General features: G+C 46.4%; 1 protein-coding gene across 5 annotated transcripts in view; it reads left to right on the top strand.

Annotated features, from left to right (window-relative positions):
• Positions 1-11,391, top strand: part of ACP7 (acid phosphatase 7, tartrate resistant (putative)) — a 78,389-nt gene that overhangs the window by 39,133 nt on the left and 27,865 nt on the right. For 2 of the 5 annotated variants that reach the window (XM_073549045.1, XM_073549042.1), the window contains exon 1: positions 11,244-11,376. The exons of 2 other annotated variants lie outside the window; for them this stretch is intronic. The gene's annotated coding sequence lies outside the window, so the exon portion shown is untranslated. Of the gene's footprint in view, positions 1-11,243; positions 11,377-11,391 lie in introns of those variants that run through there. One more of the 5 variants, XM_073549046.1, reaches the window with a different exon arrangement.

The raw sequence follows: 11,391 nt of genomic DNA, 5'->3' as shown, positions 1-11,391 counted from the left end.
GGGAAATCGCAGAGTCATGGTAGGTGGAGTCATGGGACTAGGAAGGGGATTTCCAGAAGGAGGACATAAAAAGGAAGGAGAGTCCCAGGGGAGGGCAGACAGCACCCAGGAGGAGAGAAGCGTTTAGGAGAGGACGGAGGAAGGAAAAGCTCAGGCGAGATAGAAGAGAGAGCAACGGTCATTCGGAGAGGGGGGTGGTCCAGAGAGGACAGCTGCAGGACAGGATGACAGTGAATAATGGAGGCCTGGGGTACCGGACAACTGGACACCGAAGAGTAAGTGTTACAGCGGGCAGACTCTGTTGGGGGAAGCGCTGTGGCTGTGGGCCTAACGTCAGCCACAACGAAGGAACCCGTAGGGTTAGCGCCCACAAGAGTAGGAGGAGGTGATGGATACCCGCGCCTGGGAGCAGCAGCTGTCATGTCAGTTGTGGATATCAAGAGAACACCCAATAAAGTTGGACCTGATGGAACAGATTTCTGCGTCCGTCTAAAGTCTGTTCCGCAGCCGAAAGGGACCACCCCCCAGTCGGCCCACGTACTACACCCCTTGCGGCTTAATCACTGAATTCTGTTTTTTTTCTTTAGTTCCATTGTCCCTAGTATAACATCCAGCCCCTCGCCCCAAAGTCTAATATCCAGCCTCTGGCCCTTCACCCCAATGTCAGTAGCTTGGAGGATTCCCATTCAAATAAAACATAACCTTTAATAATTCATTAAAACCTGAAACATCACATAAACAGGGAGGATAGGGAAAATTGTATAGCTATAACCCTATAAATCTCCTTTTCCACACGCTGTCCTGCATTGCTGTATGGACCCGAATACCTCTGAAAAATACGCCGGGGCGTCTATGTCCATGATTAATGGTGAGACCGAACCATTTTGCAATGAGCACTGATACGCACGAGCACTATTATGCCTGTTTATGTGTTGTTTATGTGATGTCTCAGGTTTTAATGAATTAAAGGTTATGTTTTATTTGAATGAGAATCCTCCAAGCTACTGACATTTAACCCCTGAGGGTTATACATGTGGTATTAAGCACGGCTGATTCTGTTCTCCCTTCACCCCAATGTATAAGCTACAGCCCCTCTGCCCCAGTTATGTATTACCTGCCCCTCACCTCCAGTGTATAACCTCCGGCCTCATTGCTCCTGGTGTATAACCTCCGGCCTCATTGCTCCTGGTGTATAACCTCCGGCCTCATTGCTCCTGGTGTATAACCTCAGGCCTCACTGCCCCTGGTGTATAACCTCAGGCCTCATTGCTCCTGATGTATAACCTCAGGCCTCATTGCCCCTGGTGTATAACCTCCGGCCTCATTGCCCCTGGTGTATAACCTCCGGCCTCATTGCCCCTGGTGTATAACCTCCGGCCTCATTGCCCCTGGTGTATAACCTCCGGCCTCATTGCCCCTGGTGTATAACCTCCGGCCTCATTGCCCCTGGTGTATAACCTCCGGCCTCATTGCCCCTGGTGTATAACCTGAGGCCACATTGCCCCTGGTGTATAACCTGAGGCCTCATTGCTCCTGGTGTATAACCTGAGGCCTCATTGCTCCTGGTGTATAACCTCCGGCCTCATTGCTCCTGGTGTATAACCTCCGGTCTCATTGCTCCTGGTGTATAACCTCCGGCCTCATTGCCCCTGGTGTATAACCTGAGGCCTCATTGCTCCTGGTGTATAACCTCAGGCCTCATTGCCCCTGGTGTATAACCTCCGGCCTCATTGCCCCTGGTGTATAACCTCCGGCCTCATTGCCCCTGGTGTATAACCTCCGGCCTCATTGCCCCTGGTGTATAACCTCCGGCCTCATTGCCCCTGGTGTATAACCTCCGGCCTCATTGCCCCTGGTGTATAACCTCCGGCCTCATTGCCCCTGGTGTATAACCTCCGGCCTCATTGCCCCTGGTGTATAACCTCCGGCCTCATTGCCCCTGGTGTATAACCTCAGGCCTCATTGCTCCTGGTGTATAACCTCAGGCCTCATTGCCCCTGGTGTATAACCTGAGGCCACATTGCCCCTGGTGTATAACCTCAGGCCTCATTGCCCCTGGTGTATAACCTCAGGCCTCATTGCCCCTGGTGTATAACCTGAGGCCACATTGCCCCTGGTGTATAACCTCAGGCCTCATTGCTCCTGGTGTATAACCTCAGGCCTCATTGCTCCTGGTGTATAACCTCAGGCCTCATTGCTCCTGGTGTATAACCTCAGGCCTCATTGCTCCTGGTGTATAACCTCAGGCCTCATTGCTCCTGGTGTATAACCTCAGGCCTCATTGCTCCTGGTGTATAACCTCAGGCCTCATTGCCCCTGGTGTATAACCTCAGGCCTCATTGCCCCTGGTGTATAACCTCAGGCCTCATTGCCCCTGGTGTATAACCTCAGGCCTCATTGCCCCTGGTGTATAACCTCAGGCCTCATTGCCCCTGGTGTATAACCTCAGGCCTCATTGCCCCTGGTGTATAACCTCCGGCCTCATTGCTCCTGGTGTATAACCTCCGGCCTCATTGCTCCTGGTGTATAACCTCAGGCCTCATTGCCCCTGGTGTATAACCTCAGGCCTCATTGCCCCTGGTGTATAACCTGAGGCCACATTGCCCCTGGTGTATAACCTCCGGCCACATTGCCCCTGGTGTATAACCTCCGGCCTCATTGCCCCTGGTGTATAACCTCCGGCCTCATTGCCCCTGGTGTATAACCTCCGGCCTCATTGCCCCTGGTGTATAACCTCAGGCCTCATTGCCCCTGGTGTATAACCTCCGGCCTCATTGCCCCCGGTGTATAACCTCCGGCCTCATTGCCCCCGGTGTATAACCTCAGGCCTCATTGCCCCCGGTGTATAACCTCAGGCCTCATTGCCCCCGGTGTATAACCTCCGGCCTCATTGCCCCCGGTGTATAACCTCCGGCCTCATTGCCCCCGGTGTATAACCTCCGGCCTCATTGCCCCCGGTGTATAACCTCAGGCCTCATTGCCCCCGGTGTATAGCCTCTGGCCCTCCACCATGCCATCTGCCTTTACTAATGTGACAGAGCGGCAGGTGGTGTAGAGCTCACTACTTTAGCACCAGTGCGGTCCTGTAATAGGAGCACCGGGGGAACAAGTCCATCCATGTCATTTCTTCCTCCATCCCCTGTGAGTGATATTATTGAGAAGTGGAAGAAACAGCAGCCACGAAGTGGAGACTTCGTAATGTTACAGAGCAGGGGGGTTGGGCAAATACTGAGGAGCAGAGGGAAGAAGAGTCACCAACCCTCTGCTGACTCCGTAACTGTAGAATCCAGACCTCCTTTGGTATTAAAGGGAACCGGTCACGTCATTTCAAGCATCTAAACAGTCCCCAGTGCATTGTTAGTTATGTAGTGTGCATCAGTAACATTTTTTTTTAATGATAATAATAATACATTTTATTTCTATAGCGCCGACATATTCCGCAGCACTTTACATTTCAGAGGGGACTTGTACAGATGATAGACATTACAGCATAACAATAATCACATAGATTATAACAAATGCCAAGAGGAATGAGGGCCCTGCACACAAGCTTACAATCTATGAGGAAAAAAAAGGGAGACACGAAAGGTGGGTGGTAACAATTGCCCTGATTGTTTGGACCAGCCATAATGTTAAGTGTGTAACAGTACAGACACAGAGGGCTAATGGATGCATAAAGCATGTGGGAACATGATACGGGGAACCTGGTTATGGTAAAACTTTTGACTATGCCACACAGGGATAGATTAGGTTAATGTGTTGAGGCGATAGGCCAGTCTGAATAAATGCGTTTTCATGGCACGCTTAAAATTGTAGGGATTGGGGACTAATCGTATTGACCTGGGAAGTGCATTCCAAAGAATTGGCGCAGCACGTGTATAGTCTTGGAGACGGGAGTGGGAGGTTCTGATTATTGAGGATGCTAACCTCAGGTCATCAGCACAACGGAGGGCGCGGGTAGGGTGGTATACTGAAACAATTCGGCGGTCCAAAGTGTCTCCCCCAGTGGCTGCATTCTGACGCTCCCCGGACTGGGAGTCAGCCATTATCTGAGCCGGCTATCAAGCTGACAGCTGTCTTTCAGACGCGAGTACTATTGAAGCTCTGACCAACAGCATGACCAGGTAATGCAAAGAGCATCGGTGGTAAGTGCTCCACGCTGTTAACTGAAGACACTGAAGATTACACGTAACGGGAGGGAGGGGGAAGAGGTGAGACTTTCTCTGTAGTGGGTATATACTGTTTGGGGGAGGTATATACTCTGTGTGGGTGGTATAGACTGTGTTTTAGGGGAGGTATATACTCTGTGTGGGGGTATTTACTGTATGGGGGAGATTTAATGTAATGGGGGAAGTTTTATGGACACAAGTTTGGGTAGCGAGGAGACACAGTAGGCACAGACACAGTATGGCGAATGAGAGATGGGTGCGAATACAGTATGAGCAGCGAGGGGAAAAGGAAAGCAAACACAGTATGGGGAATCGGGGATGTATGAGGAGGCAGTATTGAACGTGAGAGGGTAAATGTGTGAGGAGACTTGTGGAGAATAGTGCGAGGAGACAGTATAAGGGGAGAAAAGTGTGACTGTGCACAGAATAAAGACTGAGTAGTGTATGTGGGGGGGGGGTAGCATGGGGGGACAGTGAAAGGGTACAGCCAGGATGGGATAGTAAGCCAAGGAGGGGGGAGTGTGATGAGAGGGTACAGTGTAGAGACTGGGCCCCATAGGGATGATCCAGTATGAGAGGATAGGGTGAAGAGGGGGCCCAGTGTGGAAAGGAGGGGGCAGTGAGGAGAGCATTTACCATAGGAGGGACAGTGTGGGGGTCATATTTTGTGCAGGAAATATAGTGAGGAGCAATTATTTATTCAGGGGCTCAGCGTTAGGCAGATTCAGGAGCATTAGGCCTCTTTCACACATCAGTTTTTTGCCTTCAGGCGCGATCCGGCTTTTTTTGGAAAAAACGGATCCGGCAAAATGCAATGCCGGATCCGGTTTTTCCCCATTGACTTGCATTAGCGCCGGATCGTGCCGGATGGCATTGCGTTTCATCCGTTTTTTGCCGGATCCGGCAACTTGTCTCATTCCGGCGTCTTGAAAAAACGTCTACTGTAACGTTTTTTGTCTCCGGCGAAAAAGCCGGAAGCACCGGATCCGGCGCTTCCAGCTTTTTGCTACAATGAAAGTCTATGGGCGCCGGAATGCGCCGGATCCAGAAAAAGACGGATCCAGCAACCGGATCCGGTTTTTTTAAGTCTGCGCATGCTCAGATCCAATTGGCCAGCCGCCAGGAACAGAGACGGATCCAGCAAAAAAACGGATCCGTTTCTACAGTTCTCCAAAATTTATGCCGGATCCGTTTTTTCTAAAAAAAGCCGGATCATGCCTGACGGCAAAAAACTGGTGTGTGAAAGTAGCCTTATAATGTCAATGTATCATAAAGGGCATCATGTGGAGATTTGCTGCAGAAGACCGGAGAAGATGGAACTCTGCAGAGATGACTGTGGATGAGAAAACTTATCATGCGGTCTGGACAATATGTAAAAAAGAAAGATGGTGTCGCCTTTGGAGTTATTCTATCAGGTACCTAGATGTAATTTTTTTTGTGATACTAATTCTTATATTTTTATTTGTCAGGAGCATTAAAGGGGTTGTCCAGGTTTGTGATGAGACTGTAGTCATTCTATGTGACTGCAGACGCCTGATCTCTCACAGTGCGCACTACACGCTGTCAGGGTTCTCTGGTGCTGACAATTTGCCTACATGCAGTCACAGGCCGACTAGACATGCATCACTCAATGAAAAAGAATTGAGCGAGGCCGGACATGTATAGCCGGAATGTGCCCAGAAGCATACAAAACGTACACTTGTGCGTGGGAAAATCCTAAAATTGTGCAGTGCCTGCGCTGTGAGAATTCAGAAGCTTGCAGTCATCTATAGTGACTGCAGACTTTCATCTCAAGCCTGGACACACCCTTTAATTATAAAATGAAGCCCTGTAGCCAATCCTAACAGAGTCTAATATCCTCACTGTCAGGATTCAGCTCTGCAGGTTCCAGCAGTCATCATATGGGTGCATCACTCATATGCGATTTTCAATCTTATGGTCTTGTGACAACGATCTGCTCTTCAGCTTCTATCAGTTTTTCACTGACCATTGAGAGAATTAGGAAGAGCAGCTCGTCGGTACATGACTAAGTGTACAAATCCCATTTGGGGATACACCTAGTTACACCTCAGCTCTGGAGGAGACGTGTCCTGAACAGTGACAGATCGCACTTCTCTATGAGATAATCCTTTTTGTTTTCTTGGACCCATAGCCCTGCATCAGTGAGTGAGATTTGCAACCCAGAGCAAAGTCTCAATAGATGAATCAGCCATAAACGTTTGGAAATCCCAAACTAAGGCAACACAATAGCAAACATTCAAAAAACAACAACAAAACAATACATAAAAATGTTATAAAATAGATTTAAAAAAAGGTCAAATGAAAAGAAGAATTAGGTGCAAATTAATAACGTAAAAAGTAAAGCAAATGCAATAACGAATTGGGCCTTTAATTTTTTTTTTAAAAGGTTGTCTACACAACCCCTTTAGGCTGTGTGCACACGTTGCGGATTTAGATGCGGATTTGCAGCGTTTTTGGATGCACGGAATTGCATCAAATCCGCAGTGTAGTGCACCACCAATGTTAGTCTATGGGAAATGGAGTTTAGTTGTGCACATGCTGCTGAAAAAAAGTGTGGATTCGCAGAGTTTTATTTTCTGCAGCATGTCAATTCTTTGTGCGGATCTGCAGCGTTTCTGCACCCATTGACTTGCATTGAGTCAGGCACATACGCATCAAAACCGCAGGTGTAAAAAAGATCTGCGGATTTGCTGCGGATGTGGGTGTGAGAAACACTGCAAATTGGGAGGAGGGAAGTGTTTGAGCGGAGCTATGTTCGGGTATAGTGTGTGCAGGAGTCTGCGGGGCTGTGTGTGTGCCGGTGTCTACGTGAACCTGTATGTGTGGGGGTCTGCTGAGGTGTGTGTGTCTGTGTGTATGCAGGCATCGTTCGATGGGACTACAAGTCCCATCCGGCTATGCCTGCTACCGTGACACCATTAGCCAATGATGGGACAGTCCCATCATCCGGCTAAGTGTTGAGTGTTAAAAAAAAGAAAAAAACACATACAGTACACATATAGTCCATGCTTACCATATAATGCTAATCCCCGAAGCCATCGATCATCTGCAAATAAAATTAAAATAATAAATAATATACTCCCTGTGTCCGACATAATCCAATTACTAATGATTGTCCCATGACAATCTCCCGTGGAAAGCCGCTCTCCAGGGGCTCTGGTGATACAATGACAGAAATAATCCTCATTGTATCACTCTGTCGCCGACAGGTCACCGGAGTTCATTGGGACTACGTCGGACCAGGGAGTATACTGTTGGTTTGTTTTTTTAATTTTTTTGCAGATGGCTTTGAATGGATTAGGCGTGAAATAAAAATTATGAAAAACTGTCGTGTTTTATTTCATTAAAATACATTATTCCTATGTGTGTGTAGTTTTTTTTTTTAACCCTTTTTTGCTATAAGATTAATAGTGGATAGGCATCTTATTGACGAGCTTAATGTCACCTGACAATAGCAAGGTGATATTAACCCCTTATTACCCCATATGCCACCACTACACGACAGTGGGAAGAGAGGGGCTAAGTGCCGGAATTGGCGCATCGTATAGATGCACCAATTCTGGGGCAGCTGGGTGCTGGTATTTTTATTTTTTTATTTTTCATTCTTTATTTATAGATTTAGGAATACATAGTGCGATAATACTCACAGGTCAATACATCTCAAGAATTAATGGCCATTTGGTAAGCATTATACATGTGAGTTCAATAGAGCAAGAAATTTATAAGTCAATATCATCAAATTAACAAATATAAACAACAATTAGAAAACAACTGTCATGTGCAACAACATAGTACTGTCTGGCGGCACGTCCATGTGTGAGTAAATTTATTAGTAGTAAGATTCAGCTTGAAGAGTAAGGCTGGAAACTCCAATGTTATAAAATCTAGAGAGAAAGCCTGACCCACTTTGGGGCATCGAAGGCAATTCCTCAAGGGAGCTGGACCACCGTGGTTCCCTAGGCAGTAGCAGAAAAATGTAATCCTTTCCAGTCCATTTGATCTATGGGTACCAAATCTTAATGAAACGATCGTGGGAAAACATTTCCCAACTTGAGAGTTCGGTGCTGGTATTTTTAGCCGGAGGGGGCCAATATCCATGGCCCCTTCCTAAGCTATGAATATCTGCTCGCAGCTATCTGTGCAGCCTTTCTGGCTATTTTAATAGTCAGTAAAGGTTAGCTGCGGGCTGATATTCATAGCCTGGGAAGCTCCATGGGTATTACCCCGTTCCCAGGCTAGAAATATTGGCCCCAGCCGTCGGCTTTCCCTCTCTGGCGCAGAAAATTGCATGAGAGCCCACGACATTTTTTCTCCCGTTTTTTTCCCAAAATTAAACATTGCTCATTAATAAACATTGGCCTTGCTATTATATATCTATCTATCCATATATCTATCTATATCTATCCATAGATATATCTATAGATAGATACATCTATGGTTATATCTATAGATAGATATATGGATATATATCTATGTATGGATAGATATATCTATAGATTATTTATTTATATAGCGCCATTAATTCCATGGTGCTGTACATGAGAAAGGGGGTTACATACAAAGTTATAGATATCACTAACAGTAAACAAATTTACAATAACGGACTGGTACAGAGGGGAGAGAACCCTGTCCTTGCGGACTTACTTTCTATGGGATAGTGGGGAAGAGACAGAAGGTCGGGGGTGCAGCAGCTCTGGTGGTGATGAGACAGCAGCTCAGGTGGTGGTGAGGCGGCAGAATGGTCATTGCAGCCTGTAAGCATTCCTGGAAAGATGGGTTTCCAGGTTCCGTTTGAAGGATCCGAGGGTGGTGGATAATCGGACGTGTTGAGGCATGGCATTCCAGAGGATAGGGGATATTCGGGAGAAATCTTGGAGGCGGTTGTATGAGGAACGAATAAGTGTGGAGGAGAGTAGGAGGTCTTGGGAGGATCGAAGATTACGTGAGGGAAGATATTGGGAGATTAGTTCAGAGATATAGGGAGGGGAAAGGTTGTGGATGGCTTTGTAGGTCAGTGTTAGTAGTTTGAACTGGATTCGTTGGGGAATTGGGAGCCAATGAAGGGATTTGCAGAGGGGAGAAACAGGGGAGTAGCGAGGAGACATGACATGGAGGAAAAATAATGAGTAAAGTTTTGTCTACATTGAGTTTTGGGAAGCGAGAGGTGAAAAAGAGGATATGGCTGATAGACACTCCGGGATTCTGCACAGCAGAGAGGTGACATCTGGGCCAGAGAGGTAGATCCGAGTGTCGTCCGCATACAGGTGGTACTGGAAGCCATGGGACCTTATGAGTTGTCCAAGGCCAAGAGTATAGATGGAAAAAAGTAGGGGCCCTAGGACAGAGCCTTCGGGGACTCCAACAGAGAAGGGGCGGAATGAGGAGGTAGTGTGGGAGTGGGAGACGCTGAATGTGCAGTCAGAAAGGTATGAGGAAATCCAGGATAGGGCAAGGTCTTTGATGCCAAGGGAAAAAAGAATCTGAAGCAGTAGCCAGTGGTCGACTGTGTCGAAGGCAGAGGACAGGTCAAGAAGGAGGAGGATGGAGAACTGTCTGCTAGCTTTGGCTGTGAGTAAGTCATTAGTAATTTTGGTCAGGGCAGTTTCAGTGGAGTGGTGGGGGCGGAAGCCAGATTGGAGGATGTCAAGGAGGGAGTTAGATGAGAGATGGGAGGAAAGTTGAGCATGGATCTATCTATAGATCGATCTATCTATCTAAATATCTATCCATACATAGATATATCTATCCATACATAAATATATCTATCCATATGTCTATCTATATCTATAGATATAGATAGATATATGGATAGATAGATAGATGAATAGATATATGGATAGATAGATGAATAGATACAGTATATGGATAGATCTATCTATAGATTCATAGATGTATCTATAAATGGAAAAAAATCAGGCAGCACTCCAGTTCAAGGAAAAATTGTGGGCTTTAATCCAGCACCAAGTGGTGCAACGTTTCATCCTCACAACACGGTTTTTGTCAAGCAAAAGACCGTGTTGTGAGGTTGAAACGTTGCACTACTTGGTGCTGGATTAAAGCCCGCAATTTTTCCTTGAACTGGAGTGCTGCCTGATTTTTTTCCATTTATATTTTGCGTTGGACAACCGCATTCCTCAGGAAGTATTGCACCCAAAATCTGCTCAAGTTTGTGCTGCTGTCTGTCTTTTCTATTTACATATAGATATATAGATAGATATATCTATAGATACATAGATATATCATTATATCTATCTATATCTATCCGTATCTATCAATCCATGTATCTATCTACATCTATCCATAGATTTATCTATCCATATCTATCTATCTGTGTGTAATGGAGAATGCAAAATAAGAGGTTAGACAAAGAAATTACATCACAACTTTTTTTTTGTTAAAAAACATATCTTTATTAGCTTACAAAAAACGCAGACAAATCCACAGGAAAAAATGCATGAAAATCCGCACAAAAAAGGAATCAAAACAGCGGCAAAAATGTGCAGATTTTTACCTGTGTTTTCTGCCAAGAGATGCGGATTCTGTGCAGAAAATTCTGCAGGAAAATCTGCAACGTGTACACATACCCTTAAGCTTATTTTTTTTTAAGATAGAAAAATCCACATCCAGCAACTCAGTGTGAACATACCCTTAGGCCATGTGCACACGGTGCAGATTCTGCTGCGGATCTTCATTTCAGGCTCTGCGGGTCCGCAGCAGATTTAGGTGCGTTGTACAGTACCATTGTTTTCAATGGTAAACTGAAAAACGCTGTGCACATGCTGCAGATTTTTCCGCGGGTTCAAATCCGCAGCATGTCAATTCTTTGTGTGGATTCCGCTGCGGTTTCACACCTTCTCCATTGTAGAGGTGTGAAACCACAGGCTAATCCGCAGGTAAACCGCAGGTCTTTTGACCTGAGATTTTACCTGCAGATTTTTACAAATCCGTGCGGAAAAATCCGCAGGACCAAAATCTACGTGTGCACATAGCCTTAGCATGTCATCCTAGATGCAGTGCTGATTTTGTACACCAGAGGGCAGTTGTGTCCCACCAAGGACGCTCCCTATAGGACGGCCCTTTTGTTTTGTTTCCGGCTTTTCCAAGACTCTGTCCAGCAGATATCACTTGCTGCTAACCCCCCCATACTAAGAGGGAGGCATTTCATTTTGCCACAAGGAATTACCAGGTACGTGCCTCATTC

The sequence above is a fragment of the Dendrobates tinctorius genome, unplaced genomic scaffold (assembly GCF_039654945.1).
Source record: "Dendrobates tinctorius isolate UK_male_01 unplaced genomic scaffold, ASM3965494v1 ptg000158l, whole genome shotgun sequence".
In the NCBI taxonomy this organism is placed as follows: domain Eukaryota; kingdom Metazoa; phylum Chordata; class Amphibia; order Anura; family Dendrobatidae; genus Dendrobates; species Dendrobates tinctorius.
Note: the sequence above shows the minus strand (reverse complement) of the source record. Positions and strands in the feature narration are given on the sequence as shown.